The following is a 15,144-nucleotide window of genomic DNA, read 5'->3' on the forward strand; positions in this document are numbered from 1 at the left end:
GACCCAGGAGCAGGACAGGACCCAGGAGCAGGACGGGGCCCGGGCGAGGGTCTGGATTGTGCTGGAGCCTGGGACCCACTAGTGGGGGTTCGGGACTTCCCTGAGGCCCTCAGACTCCCGGGGTGCTCCCTAGGCTGAGGCTGTCGTGCGTGTGTAGGCATGTATGTGTATGTGCATGTGTGTATGTGTGTGCGTGTGTGTGCGCATGTGCGTGTGGGTGGGTCTGTGCCTGTCCTGTGTGCAGCCCGTGTCCGCGGTACCCCCGTGTGGTGGGCTGCATGGGGCTGTGCATTGCCTTGTCGAACAGTGTCACGGGTTCCTCTCTGGGCCTCTGTGTGTGTGTGTGTGTGTGTGTGCACCCGCATGTGTGTGTGACCTGTGTTTGTGTGTTTGCATGTTGTGCATGTGGTATTGCGTGTTGTGCACTTGGCATTGTGTGTTGTGCACTTGGCATTGTGTGTTGTGCACTTGGTGTTGCGTGTTGTGCACGTGGCATTGTGTGTTGTGCATGTGGCGTCGCATGTTGTGCATGTGGCGTTGCGTGTTGTGCACTTGGTGTTGTGCACATGGCGTTGCGTGTTGTGCACGTGTGCACCCCTTGCCACCTGCCTATCTGTGACTGGGGCCTCTGGCCTAATGAGGAGGCACAGCCAGGCCAGCAGCCTCCTGTGTTGCTGAGCGGCACGGGCATTCGTCACCTGGTCTGGTTTTATGAACCGTCCTTAAAGTGGTGTAATTTTGTCCACATCGGTGGCCAGCAAAGCCCCAGCTATTGCTCATGCTCAGCAGCTTCTACCCCGAGTGTATGGTTTGGCCTTCTCAGCCACCGTCAGTGCTGTAAGGTCAAGATGCTTCCACCCAAGGATATGGTGACTGACTTCAGCGTGGCGGGGGCTGGTGGATTGATTAGACAGAATGAGGATCCATAAGAGCCTGCTGGGGTTGGAGCCATTCCTGCTGGCACAGGACCCTGGCTTGCCCTCCCACACCCGGCACAGAATGTTCTGGAAGGGCCTTTGGCCAGCAGGGGCCAGAGTGAGGGACCGGGTGAGCTGCAGGGTGGTGGTAGCAGCCCATGGTGAGGCCCAGGCCTCAGGGACCCATCTTACCCTGCACGTGGCATTTAGTTACTGGATCATCCCGATCTCCGGACAGGGTCACAGGCCCAGAGAGGCCAATGGGGCCACCCACCTCAGTGACCGGGAGCTGAGACCCTCAGACCTCCCTCACCACTCGGCCTCGCCCACCCAGGATTGTCCTCCATGCGGCTGCCCAGCCCCTTGTGCCCGTCAAGAAAAGTTGCCTGCATGGCTATGCCCACATGCCCTCCTCTGCCCCCAGTAGCGCCCACTTGGCTGCAGCCCCCCCAGGCCCTTCCTGTCCCCACTGGCGAGGCCCTCCGTCAGGGTCACAGACGCCCACCCTGCACAAACTGAGGTGTGGAGAAATCCGTCCCCTTGCTTCCCCTCCAGCCCGTGTGTGCTGAGCATGGCCATGGCCGGGCATGCACATGGGGAGAAAGATGGGAAAGACCCGGGTAAGGGAAGCCAAAGAGTCGCTGCCCCAGTCGGGGTGTTAAGTGTAGCACAAGAGGGTGGGAGGGGGGCCCAGGTTGGCAGGGGCAGGCCCCGGACAGAGAGGCCTAGAAGTGGGTGGGAGGAGGGGCCAGGCCAGCCGAAGCAGGCACAGGTTTGAACAGAGGGGCCGGTGAGAGGCCCTGAGGCCCCTAAGGAAGGAGCCCACCCTGTGTGCTTGGGGACATGCCTGGGACAGGGAGGCTGGAGGTGGGTGGGAGGGGCAGAGACCCAGCCAGGTGGGACACTGCAGATGCCCACCAGCCACTGGGGTCCCGCTGCCCTCGCTCTGTGCCAGGGCACAATACAGGCACTGTCTTTATGAGGCAGGTTTATGACACTCATTACGGGGCTCCTTGGGCCTCTTCTGAGCAGCCATAATTTGTACAGAAGCAATAAAAACCCATCAGCCCCTCCCTGGAGTCAGAACCGCAGTCTCCTGCTGACGCAGCCTCTCCCTGGAGTCAGAGAGTCAGTCTCCTCCCAACCCAGCCTCTCCCTGGAGTCAAAGAGTCAGTCTCCTCCCGACCTCTGAGCATAGGAGGGTCTTTCAGGCTGGCTGCTGTGTGGGGACCGTAGGGGTGGGGGCTGAGCCATGTCCTCGCCTGTGGTGGCCACAGCCCATGCCCATCTGCCCACCCATTTGTCCATCTTCACCCACCCACATCCATGCACTTACCCACCACCTGTCCCCTATCTGCCACCCGTCTGTCCGTCCATGCCACGGTGATCATGTGCCTGAGGGCAGTGACTTCAGCACAGCCTGACTCTGGGCTGGGCTCCATGCCAGGCACTGGGGTGTGAGGAGCACATCACACAGGGTCCCTGCCCTCAGGGAGCTGCCATTCCAGAGGGGACAGGAGCCAGTCGGTAAAGAGAGCAGCAGCTGCCAGGTTGGAAGGAAGGTGGGCCAGGGTCGGGGCAGCATCTCAGAAGGGGCAGGCCAGGGTGTCTGGGTAGGGGCAAGCCTGTGTGTGCAGGACCTGAGGCGGGCGGGCATCGCTGTGGGAGGGAACAGGGAGGGGTACAGGAGCGCTGGGCCATAGAGGATGGGAGGCTGTGCAGATAGTGCCACTATCCCCCACCACCCCGGGCTAAGTGACAAAGGGGCTGACCCACCCAGTGCTAAGAGGGGCAGCGTCCAGGCCGGGCTTGTTCCAGCAGCCCAGGCACCACCACTCAGCCCTGGGAGGTCGGCACGGGGGCAGCAGAGACTTGGGGTCCTGGGAGGTAGCCGTCCTGCTGTCCGCCTCCGCTCCGGGCCTGGCCTCCATGGGCTGCGAGAGGGTGGGACGCCATGTGCGTTGTTGGGCCCCAGGTGAAGGGAGTGTCTGCATGTGGGAACACCTTCATCTCCATGGCATTTAGATCATCTGACTCCTCCACCTGTGGTATTTGATTGCAAACAGGTGACGTCCGTGAAGAGGCCTCGCCTCTGTCTGCAGATGCGGAAGCCGAGGCCCAGGCGTCAGCTGCACCTGTCGCACCCTCTGTCAGGGCAGGGTCCAGATGGGGCCGATGGATTTGGTCCCCTCCCTGTCCACCCCTTTCACCTCGCCACCTCCCTGGCCGGCATGTGCCCACACAGGGCTCACTCCCCACAGTGGGCATGTGCTCTTTTATCTCCCGTTTTGTGGGTCAGAATTGAGCAAGGCTCAGCCGGGTGGCTCCTCTATGCTGCACTGTGCTCACTGGGGTCTCCCGGGGACGGTGGCTGGTGGCTGGGCTGGGTGGAGGGTTCAGGGTGGCTTTGCTGAGGTGCCTGGCTTCTGGGCCTCGGTGGCTCAAGGCCCAGGCAGCTGTGGCCAGCCCTCCCAGAGCCTCAGCCAGGCCGGCAGCACCATTCCAGCACATTCTGCAGGTCAGAGCCCCCCAGCCCAGGTTCTAGGGGAGGAGTTGGACCCCAGCCTGGAGGGGCCTCATGAGTGCCGCCTTTCAGCCCACCCACAGCTCCCTGCAGCGCTCCCAGGTACGGGGGCCACAGCCGTCCACCAGGCAGGACAGCCCCATAGGGCAGGGAGATCCCCGACCGAGGAGGGCAGCACAGGCAGTGAAGGTGGCGGCGCGCAGCCCTGCTGGAGAGGGCCAGGCCGGAGTCTGGGGTGCCCGTCAAGCTGAAATCCAATTATGGGAACAGGCCGGGCTGCTGTGACACGGGGGTTAGGAATTAATGTTAACACTGTTTCTGGTTAAGACTTTTTGTGTCGATAAATAATTCATGAGGCAGTTAGCACTTTGAGCCTGACAACACGAGAATATATTAATACGGTCGGCTCCAAGAAAGGTCAGCCACGTGCTCGGGGCTGGGGGGCCATCTTTTATTCATTCCCTGACACAGGTTCATTAATTATTCCAGCCCAGCCGGGGCTGTGCTGGGAGGGACACTAATGAGAAAAAGGAGAGTGGATTTGAGATCCACACGCCATCCGCTGTGGGGACGTAGAGGGCGAGACGGAAGGAAACCCCGGTGAGGCCTCTGAGGCAGGATGCGGGCTGCAGCCTGGCCCCCTGACAGTGCTGGTTGGGTGTGAAGAGATGAGCGGAGCTGATGTGCAGGTGTGTGGGGCCCCGGCTGCCAGATCCCAGCTCTCCCAGAGAGATGAGGAACAGGAGCAGATGCAGCCAGTATCAGAGAGCAGGAGGTGCATGGGGAACTGAGGCTGAGGCTGTGGGTGCCCCAAGCACACTAGGCCCAGGGGGTGCAGGAATCCCCAGAGAAGCCGCTGAGCAGAGACCCAGAGGGGAGGCTCGCGGGGCCAGGGGTTAGGAGTCCTGCGTGTGTGCATGTGTACATGACAATGTGAGTGCACGTTGTCCATGATGGTGTGAGTACATGTGTGTCGATGATGGTGTGAGTGCACGTGTGTCCATGACGGTGTGAGTACGTGTGTGTACATGACGGTGTGAGCGCACGCGTGTACATGACGGTGTGAGCGCACGCGTGTCCATGACGGTGTGAGCGCACGTGTGTCCATGACGGTGTGAGTGCACGTGTGTCCATGACGGTGTGAGTGCACGTGTGTCCATTGATGGTGTGTGAGTGCACGTGTGTCCCTGATGGTGTGTGTGCACGTGTGTCCATGATGGTGTGAGTGCACGTGTGTCCCTGATGGTGTGAGTGCACGTGTGTCCCTGATGGTGTGAGTGCACGTGTGTCCATGATGGTGTGTGTGCACGTGTGTCCCTGATGGTGTGTGTGCACGTGTGTCCATGATGGTGTGAGTGCACGTGTGTCCCTGATGGTGTGAGTGCACGTGTGTCCCTGATGGTGTGTGTGCACGTGTGTCCCTGATGGTGTGAGTGCACGTGTGTCCCTGATGGTGTGAGTGCACGTGTGTCCCTGATGGTGTGTGTGCACGTGTGTCCCTGATGGTGTGAGTGCACGTGTGTCCCTGATGGTGTGAGTGCACGTGTGTCCCTGATGGTGTGTGTGAGTGCACGTGTGTCCCTGATGGTGTGAGTGCACGTGTGTCCCTGATGGTGTGAGTGCACGTGTGTCCCTGATGGTGTGAGTGCACGTGTGTCCCTGATGGTGTGTGTGAGTGCACGTGTGTCCCTGATGGTGTGAGTGCACGTGTGTCCCTGATGGTGTGAGTGCACGTGTGTACATGACTCTGGGTGAGTGCATGTGTACATGGCAGTGCACGTGTGTGTGCACGTGTGTGCATGTGTGGATGTGTGTACATGATCTGAGTGCACATGTACATGACAGTATGTGTGCCATGTGTACATGACAGTGCACATGTGTGCATGTGTGTGGATGTGTGTACATGGTGTGAGTGCACGTGTGCATGACTGTGTGTATGAGTGCACATGTACGTGATGGTGTCTGTGCCATGTGTACATGATGCTGTGAGTGCACATGTGCATGATGGTGTGTACGTAATGTGTACGCTCGACAGGATGTGAGGGCAGAGGGTTAGGGATGTGCTGCGTGGCCACCCTGTCGTGTGGTGGGTGCCCTCTGCCGTGGGTGTGAAGCCCACAGAGTGTGTGGCCAGGGACACGTACTTAATAGGAAGAGGTGGCACTCGGGTAGAGAATGGAAAGCCGTTCTGATTGAGACGGTTCCTGTCCAGTGTGTGGGTCGGGCCGAGCCTGGAGGTGGCTGAGGTGAGTGCTTTCCCCGCCCACGTCCCATGGCGTCACAGCACAAATGCCGGTCCAGCCTGTCCAGTGTGTGGGTCGGGCCGAGCCCGGAGGCAGCTGTGGTGGGCCCTCCCCAGCCCATGTCCCAGGGTATTGCAGTGCAAATGCCAGTCCAGATGTTCCTATTTGTGGCAGTCACGACTTGAGAAAATTAAAGGTGATTTTGTGCATTTTAGAGCATTTAGGCCCAAGGCTCAGGGTGCTAAACAGGTTTCTAGTTCTGCACATGTCTGACGGAATGTTCTGGAATTGCATTGGGGCTGGGCAGTGCTCCCTTGGGGACTGGCCCCCAGCACCTAGTGCCCCAATCTTGTGACAGTCGGGAGCCCCCACGAGGACAGTTTTGTCCCCTCCAACCACAGCGTGGGGCAACAGGCAGTGCGGACTTCGGAGCCCAGGCTGCCCACGCGTGTGCCTGCCATGTCTCCAGCTAAGTGGACCCCGTGGATCCTCAGGGACAGGATCCATGTTCTCAACAGACAAGACCATGGATAGCAAATAAGCAGCTGATCGGAGATCATTGCTGGGTGGGATCAGGGTCCAGAGCAGGAGCTGGCCGCACTCGTGTGCAGGCACAGGGGCCACCACTGCACGGAAAGCTCAGGGAAGGGGCCGCGGAGCCCTGAGTGCCAGGAGGAGCCAGACTGGCTGGGACTCGAAGAGCGTTGGGGGAACGGGCTCACCCAGATCCCTGGTCAGAGTGAGCTTGGGTGTGGCTGGGCTGAGGCCCTGTGACCCAGGGGCCAGTCCCTGGGGCCAGGCCTGGGAGGGAGTTAGTTTGATTCATAGGAGGTCCTGAGACGGAAGGGGCCTGGGAGGGTGCATTCTCCAGCTGCCTCTCCTCCTAACCAGGGCTCCAGCCCCACATCCTCGCCGACGCAGGGCTCGCCAGGCCTGCTCCCTTGGCAGCTCTCAGGGAAAGTTCAGAAATGCATGGGGAGATCCTGGGGCCAGAGGCAGGGGTGCCAGCCCTGCAGCCGCACCGCTCCCCTTTCCTATCCCCAGCTGTCTCTTCACCGGCCTGGACTGGAGGTCAAGGGCTGCCTGAGTCCTGCAAGGCCTGAGGCAAGCGCGGGCTGTGCTGGGTGCACTGAGTGGGGGCCTCCAGTGGGCGCCGCAGAGCCCAGAGCTTTCCCTGGCAGTGATGGCCACGGGGCTGCCGCGTGGCACAGCCTCTCCTGAGGCACCCTCACAGGTGGGCGCACAGCCCATGGGGCCTCGGCACTGGGGAGGGTGCACAGGCAAGTCCAGCTCCGGTGTGTCTGCTCCAGAGCCTCACTCACCTGCAGCTCCTGGAGGCTGTGGCAGTTGGCTGCAGTGACTTGATTGCTTGTTAATTGCTCATTAATTGGGTAATTAGTGCTTTGTTGTGCTTTGAAGCCTAAACACTCATAAAAACTGAATTTGCTGAGTAAGCAAGCATAGCATTTTCACCACCCGCCACCGGATTATCTTGTGTAACCAGGTGCAAGGGTGCCTCCACCTCCAAGGACAGCGAGAGGAAGGTGGGCCTCAGTGTGGCGGGGCCCTGACCGGAGGGTGAGCGTGGCCTCCAGGGCTTCTGCCACAGATTCCAGAGCCTGGATTCAGGATTCAGAACCCACCCAGCCAGCCCCAGGCTGTGCCCTGGTGGGCTCCCGTGCACTTGGTCCTGTTTCCCCATCGGGCAGCAGGTGGGTCCGTGGCGACTTGCAAGTGAGCCACATCCCCACACACTGCCCGGCCCCCACCCCTCAGGCTCCATGGCAGCTCTTTCCGGGCGCCGGCTCTTCCAGTCTCCAGAGAAGAAGGGCCTGGGGAGTGGGCTGGGAGCATCTATGCTAGGATCAGGGTCAGAGAGGGAGGAGCTGGCCTTCAGGTAGGCCAGGAAGCCTCAGCCCCATGCCCCACCCACCCAGTCCAGTCTCCCAGCCCCGTGCCCCACCCACCCAGTCCTGCCCTCCAGCCCCGTGCCCACCCACCCAGTCCTGCCCTCCAGCCCCGTGCCCCACCAACCCAGTCCTGCCCTCCAGCCCCGTGCCCCACCAACCCAGTCCTGCCCTCCAGCCCCGTGCCCCACCAACCCAGTCCAGTCTCCCAGCCCCGTGCCCCACCCACCCAGTCCAGTCTCCCAGCCCCGTGCCCCACCCACCCAGTCCAGTCTCCCAGCCCCGTGCCCCACCCACCCAGTCCTGCCCTCCAGCCCCGTGCCCCACCCACCCAGTCCTGCCCTCCAGCCCCGTGCCCCACCCACCCAGTCCTGCCCTCCAGCCCCGTGCCCCACCAACCCAGTCCAGTCTCCCAGCCCCGTGCCCCACCCACCCAGTCCAGTCTCCCAGCCCCGTGCCCCACCCACCCAGTCCAGTCTCCCAGCCCCGTGCCCCACCCACCCAGTCCAGTCTCCCAGCCCCGTGCCCCACCAACCCAGTCCTGCCCTCCAGCCCCGTGCCCCACCCACCCAGTCCTGCCCTCCAGCCCCGTGCCCCACCCACCCAGTCCTGCCCTCCAGCCCCGTGCCCACCCACTCCAGTCTCCCAGGCCCGTGCCTCACCCACCCAGTCCTGCTCCCCAGCCCTCTCTCAGTTGACCCCAGGTCCCTCCCGCCAGGTGCCGCCTCGCCTCGGCCTTGGGCCCCATTCCCTGTGGGTCACCCTGAAAGTGCACCCAGCTGGTCCTGGCCACCTACCCACCCTGGCCCCGGCCACCTACCCACCCTAGTCCCTGGCATACCTCCATCTGGCCTGGTGCAGCAGCAGAGCCCAGCCCCACACTGTCTCCTGCACCCAACCCTGCCAGAATGGAGGCCAGACATCCCCTCTCAGTGGGCTCCACATGCCCCCTGACCCAAGCACCGCACACTGTCCCTGCCAGCCATCCCGTGGGCTTCCAAGCCACCTGTGGTGTGTGTGGCGCCTGCTCTGGGCTCACCACATCAGCACCTGGAACCAAGCTCCAGGGCAAGCCCACTGCTCACTGCACCTGCCTCGCCCGGGGGGGCCCTCCCTGATGTCAGGAGGGCTCCCAGCCCCACACCTATGGCCCCACAAGCCCAGATCCCCAGATCCCCAGCTGCGAGTCCTGGGCTCAGCTCCAGGCCCTTGCAGAGTAGCCATGCAGCTGAAGAAAGTTCTTTCCCTCTGAACCTCTACTTCCTCACCTATGAAATGGGCCGATACTGCTGTGACACTGGGGGCACAGCCTCCCACCACACCCCTACCCCGAGGCACATCAGGTGCAAATCCACTGTGAGCCTGGGGGGCACAGCCCCACACCTACCCTGAGGCACATCAGGTGCAAATCCACTCAGTGGGCCCCACCCATCCATTCTGTGCCAGTACCGTGGAAGGCCAAAGGCACCTCACCCTCAAGTGCCAGAGTTGGGCCCTGCAGCTCCAGCACCCACACCCGTAACCCCCTGCCCACGAGGGGCCAGCAGCCCCCCCCAGAGGTCACGCACCCCCCCCAACCCCGGGGACAGCTGCCCGGCTGCATGGGGTGAGTGCACAGGTGGCTCCCACCTGGCCACGCCCCCCCAGGCAGCCCAGTTCTGCCCATGGAGGGGAAGGGAAGTGGAGCCTGGGCTGAGCCCACACGGTGGAGGGGTGCGGATTCACAGGACTGAGGCGGCCGAAAGGGGCTGAGAATGACCTTTCCAATCGTGAGACATTTCACACAGTGTGAAGCTCAACTTGAAACCACCCCAGCTGCTCTCAGCCCTGGGGGCTGCCGGTGCCACGCCAGGCCCTGCCCTTTATTTCAGCCAAATCGCTTGGTTGGAATGCATTGCATATCCCGGCCGAGCATGCAGCCCAAATGAAGGGGGGGGGCCCTTGGCACTGCCATCTGGGAAGATGGGGTCCCACAGGGCAGGGCACGGGGCCCACCGCCACTCATGCTCCTGCCCCATCCCTTCCAGAGCCGCTCCCCCCACTGCCCCGAGCCATCCAGGGAGCTGGAGTTTCTGGGCTGCAGGTTCAGACAATAGGTGAAGCAGCCGAGCTGCCGTCTGCCCCACGAGGGCCCAGCACAGTCGGCGCAGGTGGCCCTTTTCCCCACTCAGCGGCACGTGGCTCCGTGGCAGGTCCTGAGGTGCCCACGTTCCACATACAGACATTGGGACACGTGGCAGGACACTGAGGGCGGAAGCCACCAAGGGCAGGATGACCAGATGGCACAGGGAGGGGCCAGGAACTGGCACACACAGGACGCGCCACGGCACACGTGCACACCGCAGATGCTCCTCGTATCCCCGGGCACCTGAGTGTGCACGCATGGCTCAACAGGGCCCCATGGAGGACACGTGTGCACACTCGGGCCACACGAGCTCAGCCGGGGGGGCTTCCACACCGGTGTTCCCAGCAGCTCGGCCTCTCACCCAACACTCAGACTGTGCCTTTCCACTCCGTCCTGCCCACGCCTTGCCGCTGTTAGAGGTACCTCAGGTTGGTGCAGGCGCCCGTGTTGTTGGGGCGTTTTTTCTGCTGGTGAGGAGGGGTCAGGGCCCCCTGCCCCAGGTAGTTCTGCTCGGGAACCTTCATGCAGTGCCTCAGGGCAGAAACCCAGCCCTCACTGGCCCTGCCTCAGCCCCTCTCCCACCCACCAGGCCCAGACAGCTCTCCTGGATGGAAGCTGGGGAGGTGGAAGCAGAGGCTGGCAGTGTTTCCAGCACCCTCCCCCAATGCTGGGCCTAGACCCTCCCCAGGACAGCCCCTTGGCCCCTCTGTCTCCTGTCTCCTCCCCACCCTGCCTGGTCGGGGCCCAGACACTGAGGGACTCCTGGGAGCAGCGACCTCAACGCAGGGTCCCTGCTCATGAATTTTTCATGCCTTTGTTTGAGCAGTGGGATCAGGCGGCCCCTGAGCGCAGCAAAGCCGTAATTAACGCTTGCGCTGGGAAGGGAAGGCGCGTGTCCTTTGCTGCCTAATAGCCGTGCTGATTTGTGTCTCCCCATATGTGGGGCTGACAGGCAGCCCCAACCCCAGCCCATAGCCACCCAGGGTCTGCAAGGGGTGCAGGGAGGCCTGGGTGATGGGGGCCAAGCTCCCTCCAGGCTGTTCGGGTAGCAAGGGTGCACTGCCAGCTGGCAGGGCCCGTGCCCGGCTGTGGGGTGGGCTCAGATGCCTCTGAGGGATGAGGGAAGGGGGAGGGGTTGGTGGCAGTGGTGGTGACAATGACAGTGAAGATGACACTGATGGCAGCTCCCATTTATGAAGCCTGGCCGCCAGCGGCTGCTGTCCCGAGCCTGCCACGCACGTTGCCTCCTCTGACTCAGAAGCCCCATGAAGGCGCCTCTGTCTCTGCAGATGAGGAAACTGAGGCTCAGAGAAACGAAGAGACCTTTGCCACGGTGTCCAGTATCCACGAAGCAGTGGGGCCAGGACCTGCCCAGACCGAGCTCCAGGGGGTGCATGTTAACTCTGGGCTGTGCCCAGCATTTGACACCCCAGGGCTGGGGCCCAGAAGCTGGGGGAGGTGTCGGGAGCCCACAGGGAGCTGTCACGCGGGGATGCAGTTTCTTGTTCTCAGCAGGAAGCAGTCATCAGTGCTCATGAGAAGTCTCCAGGTGCCCAAATGTTGGCAGCCAATTTTTAAAAAATAAATCAGGCCAAACCAAGCCCATGTGCCCCCCTGCCCAGCTTGTGGCTCTAAAAGCCATGTCTCAAGGCCGTTGTCCACCCACGGGTGAGGGTCTGGGAAGGCCGCTAATGGAGCCTGGAGGTGCTAGGCGTCCCCACTGCACAGCCACATCTGTGAATACAGTGACACGCAGTGGCCCCTGGGGTGGTCGGGGAAGCCACTCTCACGGAGGACGAAACAGGTGCCTATGCTTCCAAGCCCCACCGCGGCTCTCACACCCAGCCCAGGATGGAGGTGGGGCAGATAGAGCTTCCCAGGGCCTGGGGGAGCTGAGCTGTGGGCTTGGGGTGGGGAGCCCTGGCTCACACCTGGCCTCTGACTGGCACTGCTGAGTGGTCTGGAATCCCTGTCAGGTGCCTGCCTCTGGCCACCCCACACCTTAGGTGTGAGGGCCGCGGCCCTGGGCAGGAGGGAGGAACAGAGCCCAGTGGTTCGGGGGCAGAGCCTGCCCCCATGGCCACTCACCGGAATCACCCGGCTGCTACTCCCCACCCCAGGCACCCGGGTTTAAGTGGTCTAGGGGCCCCGAGCCTCGGTGCGGCTTAAAACCAGGCTGACTGAGGGCATGGGTGCAGAGAACAAGCACTGAGGAGTGGTCACGAGGGCCATTATTGGATGGTGAGGCTCGACAGACTCAGGGGCCTTGGAGGCTGGCAGACCATGGTACAGGGAGCTGCTGCCTGCTGGCTGCCATTGGAGCTCAGGACAAGCAGAGAAGGAGAGACTTGGTGTCAGGGTCTCCTTGTGGCTGCAGGAAGGCTCAGCTTTCCAGCCTTGGCCGTCGGGGTCATAGACAAGCGTGAGCACTGCCAGGGCTAAGAGACTCTAAAACTCCCAGACCAGGACTTCACCTACGCCAGGGTAAATGGCATCTTCTCGTTCTTGGCTTTGTGGGCAGACGATGATGGTGATGCTGGTGGTGAGGATGAGGGTGATGTGATGGTGACCTGATGGTCACGATGGTGGTGGTGGTGAAGATAACGGATGGTAGTGCTGTTGAGGAGGATGGTGACGTGAGGATGACGATACTGATGATAATGGTGGTGGTGTGAGGATGGTGATGACAATGGGGATGGTGATGGTTGTGACATTGGTGATAGTGATTATGGTGGTGGTGGTGGTGGCGATGGTGAGGATGATGGTGAACATGGTGGTCAGGGTGATGGTGATGGTGATGAGGGTGATGGTTGTGATGATATCATCATATGTGTATAATGTACACTGACTGTATATCAAGCACTGCCTTAGTGTTTTGCACATATTCACTTATTTAAGCCACACACTAACCCTATGAGCTGTAAGGGACGACCCCGTAAGTTGTTCCTATTTACAGAAGCACAAACTGAGACACAGAGCTCAGGGCCTCGCCTAGCGTGGGGCCGTGTGGCACAGAGCGGGCATCTTTGGAGCCTGAGTCTTGACCTCCTGACCATGCCCAGCATGTCCCTTCGGGGCCTGGGGTCTGTCCTCTGCTCCCAGGCATTCCTGCCTATCCCAGACCCACACCAGGGTGACGTTTCCTGAGCCCCCGAGCCCAGCCCCGGCCCCGTGAAAGGTAGCCTCACTTGGGCAGGCCCCGAGAGGTGGATGTGTCTCTCCTTTTCTGCTCGCCGTGATTGATTGCCTCATTCAATGCCGACTCCACTGCAGTTAAACATGAATTCAGTAGCACTTAATAACGTGAACTCATTCACGCCCCTGCCTGCGCCTGGCTGACAATGCCGTGCTGTTTGGTTAATTAGAGGGTCCATATAGCGTCCTCTTGTGCGCTTGCTGGAAAGCACCCCTCAGTGTCTCTTTGCTGTTGGATACATTAAACCCTCGCCTGTGCGGTCAGCCTGGCTGGGTCCAGCCGCAGACCTGAAACCCACGGGGAGATCTGTAACCAGGTCCGGGCTTGTGGGAGCTGCTGGCTCCGGCCCATGGGTTTTGGGGCCAACCCAGGCTCAAGCAGGGATCTGAGTGTGAGGACAAGAGCAGAGGCCAGACTGGGCAGGTGGCCCCCAGGCCACGGGTGCACCCATGTGGCCCCAAGTGTCAGGCTGCTCTCGAGGCCTGATTGGCCAGAACCCCGACAGTCTGGTGGGATTGCAGTTTCCAAGTCAAAGGCTCTGCAGCGCAAATTCAGCAGGGAGAGGCCTTGCTGGGGGTCCCCAGAAATCCCACTGTGAGGCCAGAAGGGCACCTGACGCCCCCACAGGCCTCCAGATGCTGGCGGGGCTGCCTCCTGTACCGCCTCCAGGGCGCACTCCCTCTCTGCCCTCCCCAGGCTCCCCGTGTCAGAGGGCGCCCTTGGTACAGTCTGGGCTCCTGCTTTGCCCTCTTCCGGCCCTGCTGGTCCCCTCAGCCCTGGCGTGTTCTGGCATGTCCCTCCCCTCCCCTGCGCTCCCCGCAGGAGCTCGTCGCTCTCCCCTGCCCCACGTCCTGGTCTTTGCTTCCTTTGCTCCTGGCTGAGCCTGGGCAGTTCCATTTCATACCTTCCTCACCAAACACCAAGGCCCGCCCGTATCACAGCAGGGGAGATGGAGGCCTCAAGGGGCCCAGGGCCGCCAGCAAAGCGGGTCTGCATGTGGGGGTCCTGTGGCCCAGTCCTTGGTGAGCTCCACACCTGCGGCCTCTGGGGCGGGGTGGGCCCGGTTCTGACTTGGAGCCCTCAGTGCTTGTGTGGTGGGCCCGGCTGGGCGGGTGCGGGTGGGACTGAGGCCCTTCTCCTCTGCCTCTCACCCTAAAGGCCAGACCAGGGGGGACCCTAGGAGAAGGCTTGGCCACAACTGTGCAGCCAGAAGAGGCTCACACCTTCCTTCTCTGTGTGGGAAAGGACACCCACCCTGGGGGTCTTGGCCCAGCCCACCAGGGTAGCACACAGCCGGGACAGACAGCCTGGGGGAGCCTGTCAGCCTCAGGAGACCCCCCCACAGGCCCACCCCAGCTGCCCGGCTTCCCCAGGGGTCCCAGCTGGGATCCCACCAGTAGGAGCCACCTGGAGTGTGACTCGTCATGGGCTGGGAGCAGCACATTCTGGCTGCAGAGTGTCTGCTAAAGCGCATTTCACACCGTACCGTGAACTCCGTCACTGAACACTGCAGCCGCGGCTGGACATGAAGGGTGGCCGTGCGTTCGGTTCCCTGCATTAACCCAGTGGGCTCCACACAGGAGGGCGCCGCCCACACGTCCGGCTGGCACTCACCACCCTCCGTGCACTGGGGGGTTTATTCTTCCGCCATGTCATTCATTCGACGTGAATTCCTCATAATTGCAGTTGCCAGGAAGGGATTTTCCCCCTTTTGATTGTTTTGGGGGACATCGCAGTCAGTTTGTTCTTCGTAAAGCCCTGCTTACTGAAAATGGAAAACGGATTTGTGTTTGGGATTATCACACCCCCACCCTAACCAGCCAAGCTGACAAATGGCGCTGGCATCGAGTGTCTAACCCTGAGCGGCCGTGGCCCTCCGTGTGCTGCCAGCCCCTCCTCTGCCCCCGGCTGTCCTGACCAGGCTCTGCCCTCCATGAGGAGCTGGGGTGCCTGGATCTCCCAGCCCATGTGGTGCCATCGATCCCCTCGGGGGGTCACGGGACAGTGGGGCTGCCCTGGGCCGGAGGCTGCCCTCCTTCCTGGTGTGAGGAAGGCTCTGGCTGGCCCACAATGGGGGTCTTCATGGCCGCCTTGCTCTGAGGGTCTGGCCAGTGAGGGCTCCTCTCGGGCTGCAGGGCCAGTCTTGTCCCCACCGCTGGCGAGTCGGCCTGGCTGTGCCCCTTTGTCCATCCCACCTTGGGGGGCTGTGATCCCAGTCTGCCTGGTGCAGCA

General features: G+C 61.9%; 1 protein-coding gene across 12 annotated transcripts in view; it reads left to right on the plus strand.

Annotated features, from left to right (window-relative positions):
* The window catches only part of FBRSL1 (fibrosin like 1), a 98,275-nt gene that overhangs the window by 42,339 nt on the left and 40,792 nt on the right, over positions 1-15,144 (plus strand). The gene's annotated exons all lie outside the window — the stretch shown is intronic.

Source organism: Symphalangus syndactylus, chromosome 13 (genome assembly GCF_028878055.3).
Source record: "Symphalangus syndactylus isolate Jambi chromosome 13, NHGRI_mSymSyn1-v2.1_pri, whole genome shotgun sequence".
Classification (NCBI taxonomy): domain Eukaryota; kingdom Metazoa; phylum Chordata; class Mammalia; order Primates; family Hylobatidae; genus Symphalangus; species Symphalangus syndactylus.